This window comes from Sphaerodactylus townsendi, linkage group LG05, assembly GCF_021028975.2.
Source record: "Sphaerodactylus townsendi isolate TG3544 linkage group LG05, MPM_Stown_v2.3, whole genome shotgun sequence".
Taxonomy (NCBI): domain Eukaryota; kingdom Metazoa; phylum Chordata; class Lepidosauria; order Squamata; family Sphaerodactylidae; genus Sphaerodactylus; species Sphaerodactylus townsendi.
This window is the reverse complement of record NC_059429.1, coordinates 27,184,068-27,197,194: the sequence shown is the minus strand read 5'-3', so window position 1 is coordinate 27,197,194 and position 13,127 is coordinate 27,184,068. Positions and strand designations below refer to the sequence as shown.

Below are 13,127 nucleotides of genomic sequence, written 5' to 3'. Positions count from 1 at the left end.
AAACCTGTCCCATGAACAACTGAGCCAATCATTGGGTGGAAGGTATCCCCACGCACGGAATTAAGTACACTTGTTCCAAAAATAAATCTACCACCACCCAAATAACCATCTTCCCCTTGCTGGTGAGCAGATCTGTGATAAAATCCATTGATATTACCCTCCAGGGAGCTGCAGGGGCCGATAACGGCTGCAACAACCTCAGTTGCTTTTCAGGCACTGCTTCAGCTATGGCGCACAATGGACAGCCTTTCACGTAAGCTTCTACATCCTTACAGAAAGTGCGCCACCAGAACCGCCTACAGACTAGATGTAGGAGGGGGCAGTGGTGGGATTCAAATAATTAAACAACCAGTTCCAAACTTCTGGTGGTGGGACTCGGTGGTGGGATTACAACTGGTTCTCCAAACTACACAAAAAATTAGCTACCGGTTCTACCGAATAGGTGCGAATACACTGAATCCCACCACTGGGTGGGGGGTACATAACTGTGAGGTTTTCGGCTGCCCTAATCCTTTTGTTAGGCTATGGGTCATTACCGATAGACGCAGTTGGGTTGGAGTGAAAATGGTAGAGTGAGTGATCTCCTGGTGATCAGAGATATGGGGTAACTAAAAGAGCGCATCGGCTAGGAAATTTTTCTTCCCTGGGCAGAAATGGAGGGTGAAGTTGAATTTGGAAAAGAAGTCCACCCATTGTCACTGTTTAGCGTTTAATTTGCTCAGAGCCACAAGGTTTGTGGTCTGTAGTTGTAGCTGCTAGTGCTAACCCACTTTGAATTATGGTTTCAAGGTTCACTTTGAAAATATACGATAGCTAAGACTAGTGCCCGTGGACCGTGAGATGCCAACCAAGGCAAATCAAAGAAAGACAACTGACCTTGCTCCCCTAATGAGGGCCCAGGAAATGTATATTCCCAATAGTTTGCAGGATCACGTCTGCCCAAAGCTTGTGCTCTTATATTTTGTGACCTACCCAAAAAAGAATAAAGGAGACCTATCTGCATTCAGCAAAGTCTCATTAGCAACATTCTGCACATGGTCTGGCACCTGGAGTCTGGATTTCCCATTATTAGAAAATGCAAGGTTCTAGTCCTTATGTTTTTGGAGAACACATTTTGGAAAAGTGCAAAGGTCTACAAAGACTCTCGGACTCTTGGGGAACCCTCCTGTGGTTCTCTGAACTGTCAGTCCATCACTGTATTCCCATTGTTCTATAAAACTGATCCTCCCATTGTTTCCTGTAAATTGCACACGGCCGCCCAGGGACTTTGTTGGTACGATGCAGATGAAAGCGTTTGGCGCTCATTGATCTCAGGCAGGTGAAAGGGAAGCAAAGCCACTGAGGAGGAGAGAGTAAAGAGTTGTCTCAGGTAGGTTCCTAGGCAAAGAGCCAAGTTATGGCATTATAGCTCTTCTCTCTTGTAATTAATTGTAATCTGGACATGGGTGAAGCTAACCACACCGTCAGGGGTTTGGGATGGTCATCCTGGAATAAAATACGCTGTGCAGAAAACTGGGCTGCTTCTTTTACGACCTCATGGGCCCTGGGCATGATGGTCCGGTGACCCCAGAGGGCCTCACAGAGACCTTGGGCCAGCCACACTCGCCCCAGTCTAAATAACCTCACAGAGTTGATTTGAGGATAAAATGGAGGAAGAGGAAATAATGCACTCTAGTCTGAGCTCCTGGAAGGAAGGACAAGATTTTTTTAAAAAATGTACTTAAGAAGAAAAAGAGTTTGGACTTACACCCCACCTTTTCCTCCTGGAAGGAATCTCAAGGTCGCTTACAAACTCCTTTTCCCTTCGTCTCCCCTTAACAGACACGTTATGAGGTAGGTGGGGCTGAGAGAGCTCTGAAGAACTGTGACTGTACCTTTTCCCGCCAAAAGAACAAAGTAGAAGTGTAAATTCACCCGCCACTTCTGTGCTCCACACCCACCACTCGTGGCAGCCTTTGCGAGGTTTCACCTGCTTGAAAACAAAACTTTTTTTCCCCCACAAGAGTCTGATATCAGTAAAGTAGGGAAGGGAGCCCGGGAGGAAGCAGCTTACCAGAGAAGTGCTGCAGCGCAGAGGCCTTGACGGAGGGGCCCAGGAGACGGGTGGCCTTTGCTGGCATCTCCCCCCCCCCCCCAAGCTGGTGTGGCTTTTCTTTCCACAGGAGAAGCTCATTGAGACGGAGAAGGTGAGTGGCTCCTTCCTTCCCAGCCAGACACCTTGCCTTTGGGAACGGAGATTGCTGTGACTCAACCCCAGTGGGGAGCAGATTCAACTTTGCCAGGCTTAAAAGCTGTCGAGAGGCTTGTTGATTGCAGGAATTATTTTCCACTAACTGCGCGGTGTTTGTGTGAGGCAGAAGTGGAGACAGTCTCTCCCCCTCCCTCCCATTGGCACTATTGCACCCAAATTGGCAAGGTGTTTTAAGGAGAGAAACGGCAACCTCCCTCAGGACACATCAGTAGCATGTAAACACCTGACTTGCCAGAATCAAACACCAAGTTAGCTCAGTAGGAAACAGTGGGGGAAACTAATCGAATGGAAAACACTGACCCTACTTCAGCGTCTTACTCTGGAGTAGTCCCTTTCACTTTAAGGTATGAGGGTTTATACACACACACACACAGTTTCATGCTGAACTATTTAAGGGAATACATTCTGGCACTTAAATACAGTTCAAGGGTTTAAGTGGCAATTTGCACCTCAGAGGCCCTGAGCTGGATGTAGCAGGCCGGCAGCGTGACTATTTTGGGGGTTATTTTCACTTGCAGAAGAATACTATTTCCACCTAAGTATGCGTGACCGCACTTATTTCTTTCGATGGAAAAGGGTATAACCCAAGGTCACCCAGCAGGCTTCATGTGGAGGAGTGGGGAAACAAATTCAGTTCACCAGATAAGAGTCCACAGCTCATGCGGAGAAAGGGAGAATCAAACCCGGTTCTCCAGATTAGAGTCCACCTGCTCTTAACCACTGCACCATGGTGGCTCCCTTTGCAATACATAAAGGTTCTCATGAGTTACTGAGCTTAAGAAGACTAATTTAGCAGAACTTGCTGTATGTGTGTGTGAATATGGGTTGGGTACAATGGAAAATTTCCACTTAGCTGAAGGGATTACAGAACATCTCTGCCTGCACCCCCAAATGCCCCCTTGAAATGAGGGCAGGGAATCTACAGCAACAGTGTGAAAGGTGGCAAGCCCCTCCCCCACCTTCCACCAGTATAAATTTTCTGTGAGATTTTATATATATATATATATATATATAATGACATACTATTATTGACATTGTGGGTTGTCACTCCAACTGCGACTTTTAGACAACCTTGTCCTATTATTATCCTGTCACACACCTTTCACAGCTGAGGAAGCCTGGCTTATTAGACTGACAAGAAACAATTGCTTTTTAAAAAAATAATAAGGCATGAGAACATGTCGCATTTTGCTAGAGGATCCTTTAAGGGTATAGGTTGTCCCTCCCTTTCCCATCTGAATTGCAGACCACATGCTACTATTCACTGAGAATGCTGACTCTCTGGCCCACTCAAAGAAAAAGAAGAAGAGGAAGAGGAGGAAGAGGAAGAGGAGGAAGAGGAGGAGGAAGAGGAAGAGGAAGAAGAAGAAGAAGAAGAAGAAGAAGAGGAGGAGGAGGAGGAGTTTGGATTTATATCCCCCCTTTCTCTCCTGCAGGAGACTCAAAGGGGCTTACAATCTCCTTGCCCTTCCCCCCCCTCACAACAAACACCCTGTGAGGTAGGTGGGGCTGAGAAAGCTCCGAGAAGCTGTGACTAGCCCAAGGTCCCCCAGCTGGCGTGTGTGGGAGCGTACAGGCTAATCTGAATTCCCCAGATAAGCCTCCACAGCTCAGGCGGCAGAGCTGGGAATCAAACCCGGTTCCTCCAGATTAGATACACGAGCTCTTAACCTCCTACGCCACTGCTGCTCCTAGGTGCCACACGGAGGCGTATGGCCTATAGGGAGATGGGGTCACCCATGTCCCCGGGCACATGCCTTTCGGTCATGTGGGGGGGCGCCGGGCACCGCCACTACAAAACAAATTGGCATGCGCCCCACCCGCACACTGCCAAGCCCTGCCTCCCTGCAGGCCAGCTCTTGCCGTCCCCAGGGCATGGGGACGGCAGGAGCCGGCCTGCAGGGAGGCGGGGGTGGGGCACAGGGCTCATCAGAAGGCAGCCCCACCTCCTCCGAGCCCCACCTCCTGGCCTCCATGCAGGCTGGCTTTTGGCCTCCCCAGGGCCTGGGGGCAACAGGAGCCAGCCTGCAGGGTGGCAGGGCTCGGCGCTCGAGCATGAGAGTGGGGTGGTAAGGGGGCAGGCACTCAGAGAAGGTGTTGTCCCCTAGTGCCATTTTCCCCCCAATATGCCTCTGGTGTCACACACTAAGTGCCCATGACAACACAAGGTTGTCTACACACTGGCCACACAATTTGTCCTTTACACATGTCCTGAAATAAGCCTTCAGATCTTGGTGAATCTTGCCCTCCCCTATGTCATTTCCAAAGGCTGCAGTGGCACCTGGGCATTGTTGCAACCAAGAGGAAACCACCATAATATGTCCCAATGGTGCAAAATATCTAGGCCTATACATGAATTAGTAGAACTAAACAATAACAAACTAGGGACATAACCTACTGCTTCCTGGAGTCTGGATAGCCGCACATGTTCCTCTTCATCCAACATATTCACTGAAGCCACACATTATTCTTATTTCTGAAAAGATTTACATTTGTACCACGTGCAAGGATAAACATTAACTGCTTTCGCTGGAGCCTACCTGCTGTGCTTCTGCATGAGTCACTGTTTGGGTCATTCCTTCTGACAGAAAGGAGGCATGCCCAAAACAGAATCTTGATGGGCAACTTGCTTAGATTGTGGGAAGAATTTTGCAATGCCTTTGCATCCAAAATGCTCAAACAAATCAACACCATCCAAAGCAGAGACCTGGTTTGCCACCCATCTTTAATGTCAGGGAACTGTTCCTTAAATTCTCATGAAAAGTGATGCACCAATGCAGAACAAACCAACTTTAAAACCACGCAAAGCCACTAGATCAGGGGTAGGGAACCTGCGGCTCTCCAGATGTTCAGGAACTACAATTCCCATCAGCCCCTGTCAGCATGGCCAATTGGCCATGCTGGCAGGGGCTGATGGGAATTGTAGTTCCTGAACATCTGGAGAGCCGCAGGTTCCCTACCCCTGCACTAGATGCTAAGGAAGTGCTGTCAGATATTCAAGTGTATGCTGTGTTATTTTTGAAGCTTTTTTGGAGTTAAACCCGATTGGCAGGTTGCCATGCCAGAACGGTATGTCATTCAGAGATGCAACAGGCAGCATCCTCTGACCATGGAGATTTTGGAAACATGCGATTTTTAATGAAATTTCTCACAGTGCCTTACCAATTCTCTCACAGCACAATAGTGTGCCCCAGTGCACAATTTGGGAATTGCTGGATGACATTTTGGAAAACACTCCTGTACCTTTAATTGTTGGGAAAAGCAGGTGCAGTTTTTCATGCAGAAGACAGAGAGCTGCACCAGTATACTCCCTCCCTTTATGCAACAATTAAAGACCCAGGCGCCCGTGTTCCTGCTGCGACTTCTGGTGCTGGTGGACAACTGGAATTGTCATGTAGTTTTCATTCTCTTGCAAGAGTTCTGAAAATCCCAGCTTCCTTTTTAAAAGGTGCTTTAATGACTACCCTCCTTGGTTGCACAGGTGATTTTGTGACAGCCAGTGTGTCAGATGGGGTCTTTAAGCCAGGGCACACTGCTTAACGTCACCCCACGGTAATAGGCACGCTCTTTGTATAAGGCAGAGGGTATGTTTGCCTCGAGTGCTGGATCAGCTAGGATCTGAACAAACCCAGAAGGACAGCTGGTTTTTATACCTCGCTTTTCTCTACCTTTAAGGAGCCTCAAAGCAGCTTACAATCACCTCTACCATAACAGATACCTTGTCAGAGAGTTCTGAGATAACTGTGACTAGCCCAAGGTCACTCAGCCAACGATATGTGGGGGAGTGGGGAAACAAATCCAGTTCACCGAATGAGAGTTCACCGCTCTTAATAGCAACATCACATTGGCTCCCTGGAAAGAATGGGAAGGGAACTCATAGATTTTGAGACCCAGTCTTGCGTGATTTGCGTAATCTCCTTGGATAAACCAGTACTTCTGTTCATAAGACTGTAAGCAACAAATGTGCAAGGAAATCTTGAATCAAAAGCAGGCAGGCTCTGCTTCTGTCCTCAGAACCAGCACAAAAGCTCCATGCGCTCCTGATTCTTCACTGACATAGAGACTGGCTTTGGTCTGCCATACTTGTCCAAACCCATGAGGAACAACCACCAGGTTTTATGTGCAGATGCCTTACATCCAGGGTGTCCAACTCTGGTGCTCCAGATGTTCATGAACTACAATTCCCAACACCCCCTGCTGACATGGCTAATGGCTATGCCAGCAGGGGCTGATGGGACTTGTAGTCCATGAACATCTGATGCGCCAGAGTTGGACACCCTTGCCTTGCATGGAGGACTGCCAACAAGCCTGGAGAGAAAATGCCCTGGCCCTTAAACAATTATTTACCAAGATGTTCTATTTCCCATGAAACACTTCAGGTGCTCATTTTCACACGTTAAGCCTTCCTCCAAAGGACATTTTTCGGCAGGCCTGTTGGTATCCCTACTCACAAACCTCAGTTCATCCACAAAATAACTCTGCAAAATGACGAAACTAAGGAACAGATATTAACTTCTTACCAATCCAGAATGGGAGCTGAGAAAATGACTTTACTCAAAGCGCCAGGCAGTGGTGGAGCTACAAGGGGACAGGGGGTGCACGTTGCACTGGGGGGGCGCAAGCCCCCTTCCCCCTCCCCACCAGGCCCAGCCACGCCCCACCAGCCTGGCCCATTTTCAGCCAGCAGAAAGATGTTTCCTGCCAGCTGGAAAAGTGGGGAGGGGCGGAAAACACGGAGTGCACCCCCGGCACACTCCTACTCAGCCAAGCCTCTGGCTCCAAGGTTTGTGGTTGGCAAAGGCAGTATTGGAACCCAGCCTCCTCACAGAGTGCTCCACATGGAAAAGGTTCACCTGTAACACCACCTACAGGAGTTCCTATTCAAGCATACTGCCACCTGTTTTATAGGTTCAAGGTCCATGTCATCTCTGACACTACATACTTTCACACTATGCATAATCTGTACATGGCCAGAATCTACCTAAATTTCAGGATTCCATTTGAATTCGCCTTATTGCTTTCTCCAGAAGAGCTCCAATGCTTTTCATTTATGCCATAACAGATAGAAATCCAATCAGAGTCTCTTGCAACCACAGTACCCCTGTGCTTAGAAAGCAACACCTGTTGAAATTCTGTCTTCCATACAGTTTTTACAGGTTCCCACCCCTTGACAGAAAGGAACCTGTTCTTCCATCACTGCTCCCTGCCGCCCACTTGCACAGCCAGGGAAACAAGCAACTGAAATTTTTCTCTGGCCTCACCCACCAGCTACACCCCATGCTTGGAGCCCTCAGCTGCAGGGTTTAAGATCTCCTGCTCTGGAAAATCAGGGTTTATGGGCAAACAAGACGTCTTTATAAGCCAGCCTCTTCAATTGCTCTCAGTTCCTTTAAACACCTATTAAACAAAATACATGAATCAAAAGAGAGAGAATATAGCCACTCAAAATTATTGCAAATATTTATCCTTGTTTAGGACTGGACTGATGTCTTGGAAAAACCTTTTGAGGCTGGTGTATTCTCCTTTCAAGCTCAGCCCTTCCAGAAGAGGAGAGCAGAATTCAACCCATATCACAGACAAAGTTAAGGTTGAAGCCCTGCCATTTACAAGGATGGGTTTTTCCCACAAAATAGTTACCCTAGAATGGCCAGTTCACACATGACATCTTTGGGGCTTCGCCAAAGATATTCTAAGTACAATTGTGTCAAACACGTACACCATACAAGTACATTCATTAGGGATTCCAGATTGACTACAACTCCCCCTCTAGCACCTACTCAGCTCTGCCTCTGTGTAAACAGGCAAAATAACCTTTACATGTAATGAAACCAGAGCTCCTTCCACGACAGCCAGCAATGTAAACGAGTAAGGTACTAAGACAGACATTTCGTGGTGTGCCCTGCCAAGGAATGTTTAATAGACATCGCCCTGCCTTCCACAACACCAGTGTTCATTTTGATGTCATTCAAGTGTGCATTTGAACAAAACCAACCCCGGCGGTTCCAAAACAGAAACAGGTTCCAAATTTCAAAATCCAAAACAGCAAACAAAGTTGAAGACAGAAGTCATTTCTCTTCTCCCCACAGCCAGCAAGCAGAGAAGTCCCACCATTAAATACAAATTCACTAGAGGTTATTGGATGCCCATTTCAAAAGAGCGACAGCCAAGTCGTCTCTAAACTACACTGGTTGGCAAGCCATTGAATGAATTATTATCGTCCCCGTATCCGGAGCTGTCAGAAGGTTGCTTTCCTAAAGATAGTCGATGTCTATAGAGATTAATTCATTTAGATGGAAGCATCTCTGAAGCAGAGTGGCTGGTGCTCGGGTCAAGTGAAGGAGGGGTTCAAGCAAGCATTCTCGTGGTGAATTGCTTGGCTTTCTTACACATACACCCCCCAAAAAAACCCATGAAAGGCAACAGAGGCAAATGGAAAAGAGTTCAAATTATGACAGATGGCAGAGATCTGTCTGGATCTTGCTTATACTGTCAGCAAAGAACACTGCAAGGGTCAGCTTTCTTCTTCGGGGTGGAGCTGCAAGGGGTGTCAGTGAGCGGCATGGGTATCAGAACCCTATAAGGGGACAGCGGCACATGCAACCCCCAGAACTTAGAATACGGATCTCAGATGCCCTTTGTCAATCATATATTAAATTGTTGCACTAACTGTATCTTCCCTAACTGCATCTCACCCCTAAGGCAGAGAGGCGCACTACTCACTGGAAAACCTCACGGGACCTAATCAGTCCTTGGCCATGATCCATTTGGGCATTCACAGAACTGCCAGGGGTGAGCACGTTTCATACAGTGTCAAGACTGGAGCAAGCCCTGGGGCTTACACGTCGTGCCCTACAACTCATATGGGGAAACGACTTAGCTCATGGAAGGAAATTCACTTTGCACATGCTCCCAGGAACTCTTGTGTATTATTTTGTATTCTTCCAGGGCTCATCCCAGACTATAAGACCAGGTCGTTCAACCTCTGGCCAGAGCATGGAAAATGAATGTTGGGGGTACAGGAATGCTGGGGGGGGGGTACAAGTGCCTATTTAGCCTCCCCCCACCCCCAAGCCTTGCAAAGATCACGGAAGAGACTTGGGAGGACCATCACTTAACGGATTGGAGGAATTAGCCACAGAATCGGTGCCATTTTACTGCCCCCCCACATTGACCAACTGAGTCCACCTAACCCACCAAACTATGCAAGAGGCGGGGCACTCTGAATTTTAGTGACCAATGCGTGCGGCCTCTCCCTTGGGGTTCCTCTCTGGACAGATGGCCTGTGCCAGCAGGCCGCCTCGCCAGCGATGCCGACGCAGCCCCCCCTCTCTCTCCAGAGCCCCCCCCCCCCACAACAGATCCAAAGAGCATCTGCCAAGGAGAGTTAGCAGCAACTTTGCAGACTTACCCCCAACGCTGTCGGAATGGGGAAGAAGGCGGCAGGCACCCGGGGGACAGCAGCCCCCTGCCGGCCGGGTCCACGGAGCAATCCAGCAGCGAGGTCTCCTCCCGAGTAAAGCGCGGATCCGACACCGGGCGTGCCCTGCCCCAGCCCCAGCCCCTCCCGCCCCGGCTCTTCTTAAGGCCAGCCCGGAGAAGTTCCCTGCGACGGGTGGGCGAGGAAACGGGGTGCCGGGACTCCTGGCGTGCATAGGCTCCGGCCGGCGGCCATCGGGGGCTCCGCCGGACCGCTCACCATCCTGCCCGGCCCGATCCCCATCCGGCTCTCCCGGCTTCGTGGGCTGCGGGGAGAAGTCGCGCTGCCTCTGGCCGAGAACCCGGGTCTAGATGCAGAGAGCGACCGGCTGCCCGACCCGCCGCTTTCCCGCGGGGGACGCCCGGGCACCCTCAGGGGCGCGCGGAGAGAGCCGAGCCGAGAAAGTGGCCCCTCGCCGGGGACGCATGGTCTTGCTTTGGCGCGCAGGAGGGTCGACTGCCTAGTGGTTGCAGTCTCGCGCCCTGGGTGGCCTTCCTCGTGCCATGCTGGGGCCGGAGGGTCCTCTCGCCTGGGGCGCTGCAGCACGCCCAGGCTCCCTCCCCGAGTCCGAGGAGTCACCTGCCGGCGCCCGGACTCGAACTGCCTCCAGGATCTCGGCGCGGCTCGCCTCTTTCCCTCGCCCGCCGCCTGGGGTTGATGCATGCAGATCTCCCGGCCAATGAGCGCCTCGGACCGACTCCCTGCGAGTCCCTGATTGGCCCAGAGGGGCGGAGGGGGGGCTGTAGGTCTCCTTCTGCTCCAGCTAAGCGGCTCTGCTCCCCCCCCCCCTCCGGTTGCCTGAAGCTCCTGCGAGAACTTCTCGCGCCCCCCCCCCCCACCCGCTTCCTCCTGCTTTGCCCCCGGCTCGTATGCAAAGCGGGGGCCAAGCAGGGTTGGCCCCCGCGTGGGGACGGGAAAGGCGCCGGCGGGGTTAAGCCTTGTGCAAAATTGATAAGGCGAAATCGCAGAAGGATCAGAGAGCGGGGAGAGGTTTGCAGCGGGGTGGGGGGAGGGAGGAAGGGGGGGTCTGCAGCTGATCGCAACCTCTGGCTCTTGAAATATTTAAGCGGGGAATTTTGCCTTGGAAAGGAGCCCAGAGTAGCGGGGTGGATACAGCAGCAAGGCAGATCGTAGCAAACTGGTGGGTGGGGTGCGTGTAAACAGCGAGATGGGCGAATTCTAGAGAGAAGACGAGTTAGGGTTTATACCTCGTTTTTCTCAACTGTAAGGAGTCTTAAACCCTAATATAAAATTCTTTCCCTTCCTCTCTCCACAAGGTAAGTGGGGCTGAGAGGCAGAACTGGGTGGGGATAGCCCGCAGTCACCTAGCAGGCTTCATGTCCAGGAGTGGGGAAACAACCCCTGGATTAGAGTCAATACAACAACCTTTATTAGGCATATTAAAATAGGCTCCAGAGCGTTACTGGATTAGAGTTCACCGCTCTTAACCACTACACCTCACCTGGCTCCTGTCTGCAGTCCAAACTTGCTGCCGCCTGTCATAGTTCATCGACACCCATGCAGCAAGCTTCATGTGTAGGAGTGGGGAAACAATTAGAGTCTGCCACTCTTAACCACTACACCTCACCTGGCTCTTGTCTGCAAATGGTACAGTTCAGACTTGCTGTTGCTTGTTGTAGCTCATTGACACCCAACTGTGTCTTCACGCATTACTAAGCGCACGGGCTGGCTCCCTGCCCCTGTCAGACACCAGTGGTGAAGCTGCAACGGGATGGGGGGGGCACTGCGTCTCAGGTGTGCACTATTGGCATCACCTGGGGGTGGAATACCGCCCCCGACCCAGGGGCGGGGTGGGGGTGCACAGGGGATGCACGGGCAGGTCGTGACCCGGGCATAATTCCCTCTCCCTCTATCCCTGTCAGACACCGGCCAAACACGTGTAAGTTGTGAGTTCCCTTCAGTTCTTGCATATGGGAGGACCAGTTCAAATCCAGTCCAAAGCATGCAGCAGGATTCAGCCAAAGATTTGGAACTGTGTGAACCCGACGGGCAAGATTCCGAAGCAGAGTTCCACCCTTTGAAGTGTGTGGAAGTCCATGGGCTTAGAAGGGTGCTGTTCTGCTTAGGATGTCAAAAACGTGCTCTTGATCCCCTCCTCAAATGAATAGGACTTTTGAAAAGTTGAACTTTGGATCACCTGTAATGCAAGCTGGTGTTACACTTTTTCAGAAACGCTGTGAAAAACACCCCAGCTGTCATCAGGCAAGCAAATTCTTTTTTGGCTGAAAACAGGGATGCTCCAGCTTTAAAACTCATCACTGCAGCCAGGGGTGTCAAATATGTGGGTTGGGGGGCCAAGTGCGATCCCTTGAGAAGGCTCAACAAGCCCAAGGGCCAACGAAGGCAACCTCCCCCCCACCCACTCCTGATCTGGCCTGGTAAGTCCGTTGTGGGCAGGCCAGGCCAGACACTCACCCCACCCAACCCCACTCCCAATCTGTCCTGATGATCCACAACCTCCCCCAGTGCCAATCTGGGCTGACAAGGCTAGTGCGGGCTTGCCAGCTGAGGCAGCCACCCCCAACCCTATGCTTGTCTGGGCTGGTGAGCCTGCAGCAGACTCGCTAGCTGGCAGACTCTCCCACACACACACACACAATGTGTCGACCACCTCCCCCAGTGCCGATCTGGGCTTGCAAGCCTGCTGGGGGCTCTCCAGCCAAGGCAGCAACCCCCACCCCCGCCAGCCCAACCAAGTCACATTTATGACATACCTGGCCACCATAACAAATGAGTTTGTCACCTGTGACTTTAACAGACACACCCAAATGCATGCATACCTGGACTGAACAAAAATTGCCTCTAGAAGTTATGAATCCATAAGCCCCTGATTCTAATCTTGCTTCAGTGCCTTGAACTCAGAAGGTTCTCCCTCTGGCAGGACTTTATTTCTCAGGCCTTGATGATCCCCCTTCCCCACCTTCCTGGGACTTTGCATGATAGTATTGAGACCATGGATTCCTATTTGGCATTGGAACACTTCCAGGTCACTCTGTGCCAGTCATTCACTCTCAACCTAATCTGCCCTGCTGAGTTATTGTGAGTGTCCGGGGACGATACCCCTGGACTCCTGCCCCAGCTAGAAGAGGGCCCAGAAGACCTGGAGAAGCCCCAGGAGAAAGACTGACTCAGGTCCCAAAGGTGTACAGGATGGCAGGTAGAGGCAGTCAGATCCTGCAAGGCCAGGCAGCTCACAGGAAGGAGCCCTACCCTGGGCCAGAGGCTGTCTAGACTCCAAAGCCCTCCCAGCAACAGAAGCGACCTGGAAGCAGAGGTGGGATCCAGCAGGTTCTCACAGGTTCCCGAAAGTAAGTTACTAACTATTTGTGTGTGCCGAGAGGGGGTTACTAATTGGTGATTTTGCCACGTGATTTTTGC

At 50.8% G+C, this 13,127-nt stretch overlaps 1 protein-coding gene across 2 annotated transcripts in view; it reads right to left on the bottom strand.

Moving 5' to 3' along the window:
- Positions 1 to 10,331, bottom strand: part of BRINP2 (BMP/retinoic acid inducible neural specific 2) — a 118,294-nt gene extending 107,963 nt beyond the window's left edge. For both annotated transcript variants that reach the window (XM_048497646.1, XM_048497645.1), the window contains exon 1: positions 9,660 to 10,331. The gene's annotated coding sequence lies outside the window, so the exon portion shown is untranslated. The remainder of the gene's footprint in view (positions 1 to 9,659) is intronic.
- Between the last annotated feature and the right edge of the window lie 2,796 nt (positions 10,332 to 13,127).